Source organism: Aptenodytes forsteri, unplaced genomic scaffold, assembly GCF_000699145.1.
Source record: "Aptenodytes forsteri isolate BGI_AS27 unplaced genomic scaffold, ASM69914v1 Scaffold9, whole genome shotgun sequence".
In the NCBI taxonomy this organism is placed as follows: Eukaryota; Metazoa; Chordata; class Aves; order Sphenisciformes; family Spheniscidae; genus Aptenodytes; species Aptenodytes forsteri.
The window spans coordinates 508,395-514,875 of record NW_008796217.1 but is presented as its reverse complement, the minus strand read 5'-3'; positions in this window follow the sequence as shown (position 1 = coordinate 514,875).

The following is a 6,481-nucleotide window of genomic DNA, read 5'->3' as shown; positions in this document are numbered from 1 at the left end:
TTCTCTAATCCCCCCAGCCAATATAAGGAAGTTTAGAAACTCCTGGGTAATTTTTTGTTGACATTTATTTATTAAGATATGTACCTAAGGAAAAACATGCAACACAGTTTGAGCTTTGTTATTTTTCCCATCTCCTATTAACTACTATTTTCCAGTTGTACTTTGTGGACAAGGCCATTTATGTAAATCTGGGCTCTTTTACGAGAAAGAGATACTCAGTTGTGGATATTTTTAAAAATATTTTTTTTCCATCCTTTTGGAAGTACAGGAGCCAAAAGGACTTTTGTTTTATTTTAGTTTGAAGTATTTCTGTTATCAGAGGTCCCTTCCCACCTGCAGCTATCTACCACTTCCATGAATAAAGAAAATGACTTCATCATCGAGGGGAGATTTTGGAGTCAGGACTCCTTAAAGTCATATTTAATAAAAAAAAAAAAGACTGCTTAAGTTTTAAGTCTCCTGAAAAGCTGAATAATGGAAAATGCTGCAGCAAAACCATCTGTAGCCTAGGAAGGACATGCCACTGCTCACAGCCCTCCTCACAACAGTGTATGTTGTGTATGGGAGGAGAAAAAAAGGTTGCTGACACATGCGTGTAACTTTTCAAGCATACTCAGCAGACCTGTTGCTGTGGTAACTAATCAGAAGACTGTAACCTCCCCTGAATGAGTGCTATTTGCACTGCACCAGATGGCTGGTAAATCATGTAGTGGCATTTTCTGTCCCTTGTATTACTGTCCAATTTTTCTCTAAGTATGATTTAATTTGCATCTGTGATTTAATTTGCAGCAGTTCACACATAGATTATTCAGACAGGACACACTAATATAAAATATAAAGGTGCCTCAGGTATGCAGTCACTTTCATGAACTCCTGTATCACCTGCATAACACCAGAACTGTTTTTATCTTACGGATTTATGTTCAAGCTGTTGCAATTTTATGAATAATGCTAAGCTGAGAAAAACTCTATGCTTGAATTCTAATATAACTTTAATAAGGGCAACTATATAGCACAGAGTTACTATAGCGCATTTCTTGCAAGACTACAGCACACTTCTTGCAAAGAAACGCCTTTTCCAGTTCATTGGTCTGCTACAAGTCGAGGGGAGATTTTGGAGTCATGACTCCTTAAAGTCATATTTAATAAAAAAAAAAAAGACTGCTTAAGTTTTAAGTCTCCTGAAAAGCTGAATAATGGAAAATGCTGCAGCAAAACCATCTGTAGCCTAGGAAGGACATGCCACTGCTCACAGCCCTCCTCACAACAGTGTATGTTGTGTATGGGAGGAGAAAAAAAGGTTGCTGACACATGCGTGTAACTTTTCAAGCATACTCAGCAGACCTGTTGCTGTGGTAACTAATCAGAAGACTGTAACCTCCCCTGAATGAGTGCTATTTGCACTGCACCAGATGGCTGGTAAATCATGTAGTGGCATTTTCTGTCCCTTGTATTACTGTCCGATTTTTCTCTAAGTATGATTTAATTTGCAGCTGTGATTTAATTTGCAGCAGTTCACACATAGATTATTCAGACAGGACACACTAATATAAAATATAAAGGTGCCTCAGGTATGCAGTCACTTTCATGAACTCCTGTATCACCTGCATAACACCAGAACTGTTTTTATCTTACGGATTTATGTTCAAGCTGTTGCAATTTTATGAATAACGCTAAGCTGAGAAAAACTCTATGCTTGAATTCTAATATAACTTTAATAAGGGCAACTATATAGCACAGAGTTACTATAGCGCATTTCTTGCAAGACTACAGCACACTTCTTGCAAAGAAACGCCTTTTCCAGTTCATTGGTCTGCTACAAGCATTTCTGTACAGGCAGCATCATAACAATGGAAGCATACATGAAGATTAAACAGGATCATTGCATAAGGAAGTAATGCTGTTGTCTCTGTATTTTCTGCTTCTTTGTTGTCGTTACTGGCTTATCTTCTCAGGATGACAGATTTCCTTCTTCCACCCACTTTGACTATTTATTATTATAAGTCTTAAGCTATTGTCAAGTATTTTAGCCTCATTGTCACAGGTGCTATTCTAACACACTAAAAAAGCTCCAGGCTCACGAGCTTTATAAGCCAATAATAATAAATGTTTCTTACGATACCTTTTAGAGTTATGAAAATAAGTATGTTGTCACAGGTTACTGTAAATTAAAACAAGGAAAATTACAAAATTTATGAAAACAAAGCAACAGACTGATGCTTTTTTGGTAAATCCAACCATTACTCCAGAAAAAGGCAACCTTTTTGAACGGGCAATGGAACAGCTTAGTTGTGTGGTTCAGTGCTGTACCTGACAGGTTTCTAGGCACTGAGGGTAACTGCAGCATGCACATTGTCCTTGTAGCATGCCATCTCCTGTCCCTGTGGCACTGGCTAAGCAGTTGTGTTCTGCTATGTCACTCGTGCAATAGAGAAATGAATCACCTTCTGCAGTGCATGAGTAAGCGCTCGGCATCTAAGGCTGCCATTGTGCCTACAATGACATCTTATGTACAGCTGCAGCCATTTACATAGATTAATCTTCAATGGTATAATTGGATAAAGGGGCTGCGGCCAGGATTTCTCGTATCTTTTTTGTTTTGAACATTCACTGAGCCCAGCAGGTGACATCTTTACTTCACATCAGAATATTGTACCTGCCACCCTCTTTCTTTGTTACGGGCGAAGCCACCTTTAGTGTGGGAGAACTACTCTCAACTCTCTGCTCTAATCTATATAAAAAACCCAAACCACCCAAGTACCATTGATACTTTTTGCTCTTTAGATTTGTTCTACAACATCAGCTGAACTTACTGTCCTATGGTGTAACTATTATCTTAGGGGCTCACAGGGTTTTTCAATGTTACTAACTCTTCTGTATGTAAGAAGTTTTTTGTTCCTGTAACTCACTGTAAGAGGAATCATTTAAGTTTAGTGGGATGCCTTTATGGGTATAGGCTTAGAATTCTGACCTAGCAGCAACCAGGTACATTTGTTCTGTACAACCCCAGTTCATCTGATTTTTAGGTACTCCAAATCAGTGCTCCACCAGAGAGAACAAGACTAAGATGGTGGCTTGAAGTAACAAAAATGAATACCAACAAAATGGCTTTCTTGGCTGCACTACCCTTTCACTAAAATCTATCATAGTACTTGTTTTTAATATAATTTCAACAGTTTGATGGTCTTTTTTACCATCTGCATTAAGCCAGCTTCTCTCCTTCTGAACACTGTTTGCTGAGAAAACTAGTTCCATCGGTTATATGCCTGCATGGCTGCTGTCTTGAACTTGCAGAGGAAAGTATTTTGGAAATGATGAATCAAAGATTAGTGCTGCAGTGTCTTGAGAATTTTGGGTACTAGTTCTGCTGAAGAGGCTTTGATCTCCAACTAAGGAGGTGTTTAAAGAAGAACAAAAATAAACTGTAACTTAAGCTATATGTTGCTGTGTTTGCCTTTTGGTCTCTTCCTTTCACAGATAAAACATGGAACAAAGGTTCTTTGAAATTATCTTTTCTAAAGATGTGTCCTTCCCACTCTCCTTTGATGTTGCATCCCATTGGAAACTCATCTTTTACAGGAGAAAAAACCATTTTTTTAATATCCATAAATTCTGCTGTTATGTTATTAAAGGCAAAGAGCAAATAATCAATAGATAAGCATTGTGGCTTTGTCCTAATTATTATAATTTTTTATTTTCTGTTTATGCAGCAATCTCCATTCAAAGATTTCAAAGATGCAGCTGAGTAAATGCTCTCCCCATTTCATGTATGAGGTAATTTTACTGCTGTGAGGTTACAGGGTTTATCCAAAGCCAAGCAGCAAGCTTATGGCAGAACGACATACACCCCAGGCTCTCTTGATTCCCAGGACCATGCTCTAACCACTCATCCTTGCTGCTTTACACAGTTCATGTCAGCTTACACAGAAAGGAAGCATCAAAGATTTCTGTGTCGCCAGTATGTAATCACTCCATAGACAGTCTAATAATTCTTAGGTATACTCAGCCATAATCATCTCCAGTGTAATTAGAGAATAGACTTAGTCATCTAAGTGAGCATAATATGGGTAATGTAAGTGGTGTGTTGTAGGATATAATTTAAACCCCCTTTTAAATTGCATCTGCTCTTTTCATCGGCTATCTTTCTGATTCTAAGACGCAAGCTGCCTATGATGCAGTTCATCCTTGATGTAACTCCAGAGCAAGGAATTTGGGTTGTTATGTTCAACTGAAGTTGTAACAATTAAATTGGTATAAACTCCTCAGCTTTTCAGTGATTCAAATCACCTTTCAGTTAGATATTTTAAGGAGGAGATATCCAGCCTTTTTTCTATTGCAAAACACATTGAACTGTAATTCTGATGACAGCAAACTGATAGCAGAGGAAAACAAAGGTCTTGCTTAAAATACATAATGGAAGATCTTAGACTATGAAGGGCTCCATGTTGCTAACGATCAGCCCTGCTTTTTAATCAAAAGCATTGAGCCTAAGTAATGACTTCTAAATTAGTCCCTATTCAGGTTACAGATATACCCCCAAAAGGTGCAGATGCCACAATATTTCACATTCACTGATATTTACACCGGGAACAGCAAATTATTTTCTCTTTTGGTTATATAATGAAGTTGCAACTTCTGGTCTGCAATTAAGTTTGACAGCAACAGTGCCCATAATTTCCGAACACATGCAGACCCATGGATCCTTCTGCTGCTTGTGGTGGTGAGAGGAAATTCTTTTTGCCGCATATGGTTCCAGGATTTTTCCTTCTAAATTTTCTTTTCATGTAGGGTCCCATATGCAGATTCTGTCGGCTTTTTGTTTTCTTTTGCCAGATTACTAAACTACATCTACTGATCTAATAAGCAGTGTGATATTTAAGTGTCTTGATTCCTATGTTGTAGAAGTGCATGACGTAGTACTAACTGAAATTTGGACTGTCAGTCCTGTGCTTTTTGTGGCAATTGATTCCGTTAGGCTGGCTTGGCCCATGTCAATGAGTTAGGCTCCTGAAGAGAAATATGAAAAAAAGCAAATATCCTGAGGAACCCAACTCTGACCGCCAAGTTGTGCAGCACTATGGAGGATGTACTGACAGGGTACTTTCAGGCAATTAGTTTTGCTGGCAAAAAGCATTAAAACCTGTGAAATGAGGCAATAGCTGAGAATAAACCTCTTGGACTTAGGCACAAAGCTCTTTTATAGATTCCTCTATTTTCTGTGCCTTTCCCAGGTTCCACACTGTTGCACCAACCTACCATACTTGCTTCTTCCTGCTCTTACGCTGAAACGCTCTAGTTTTTAATGCTCTTTGTTCTGCCTACTGGCTCATCCTTGCCTTCTGACCTCCTCCCCACCCTCCTTTTAACCTTCCTATCTTCCCATCAGACATACTTGGCAGTCCCTTCTCCGCACTAAGTGTCTGGTCTGGGGCAGGCATAGGTGGAGCGTGCAGCAAGGTTCCTGTCCTTGAAGAGAGAGAAACGTAAAGGTGCTGCCTCACACCAGCAAACCATGTTTGTTTTCCTAAACCAGAGCCATTTAACTGGGTAGCCATAGACCTGCATGATTACAACTAGCAGTGAAACTATTTTCACCTCTCTATGGAGGCACAGGTTGTGTGCCAAGGACGGAGCACACGGCACAGCCCCATTTGGGTGGGTTTGGCAAACAGAGCAGGCCACCTACTCCATGCGCCATGGCCGAGGCATGCTGTGCTCTGCACAGGGCCTCAAAGGGACAGTCAGTGCCATCTTGCTCTGGGCCTGGCGGTGCTGGTGCTCTTGCACCCAAAGAGCCGAGAGGTCGCCAGGGGTTCAGCCGCTGGAGGGGCAGGAGCCCGCCGTGATGCTTCACACGCGGCCAGCAGAGAAGTCCTCCACTCCATCGCGAGGTCATCCCCTCAGCTTTGCAAAGTTTGGTGGACTCCTTATCCAGTGGTTTGACTGGTTAATGAGGTAGCAGCGACATTTTAAACTACCTGCTTTACTTTCTAGACTTATCCTGTGTGTGAGACAGAGGAACACAGGTTACCCATCCAATTACATGACTAGAACTGAATAGACGAGCCCCTCCTCTTCCAACACCTAACGGGAAGGGTGCAGCTGTGGCGGAGGACGCGTGCACCCCTCTCCACCCACGCATGCGAAGCGTGGACGCTTCTTCTTGGCCCCATTTTCATGTCCTCGCGCTTTGATGGCCTCTGCCTTGGTGTGGCATTTGAGGGTACACCCACCCACGCGAGGCCCCGGCACCCACCGCATTCCGCCCTGAGGGTAGCAGGCGGCCGCCAGCAGCCAGGACCGGCGCTCTCTCTCACGGGGGGCGGGGGATCGCCGGGAAGACCCTGGGCAAGGGCAGGAACGGCTCTGCGGGAAGGCTTGGTGCCAACAGGGCAGCCGGCCAGCTCCGCGGTGAAACGCCAGAAACGAGCGGTCCCTGAGGCCCGCGGTGACCGTGGGGCAACCCTCGCCCAGGCGACGC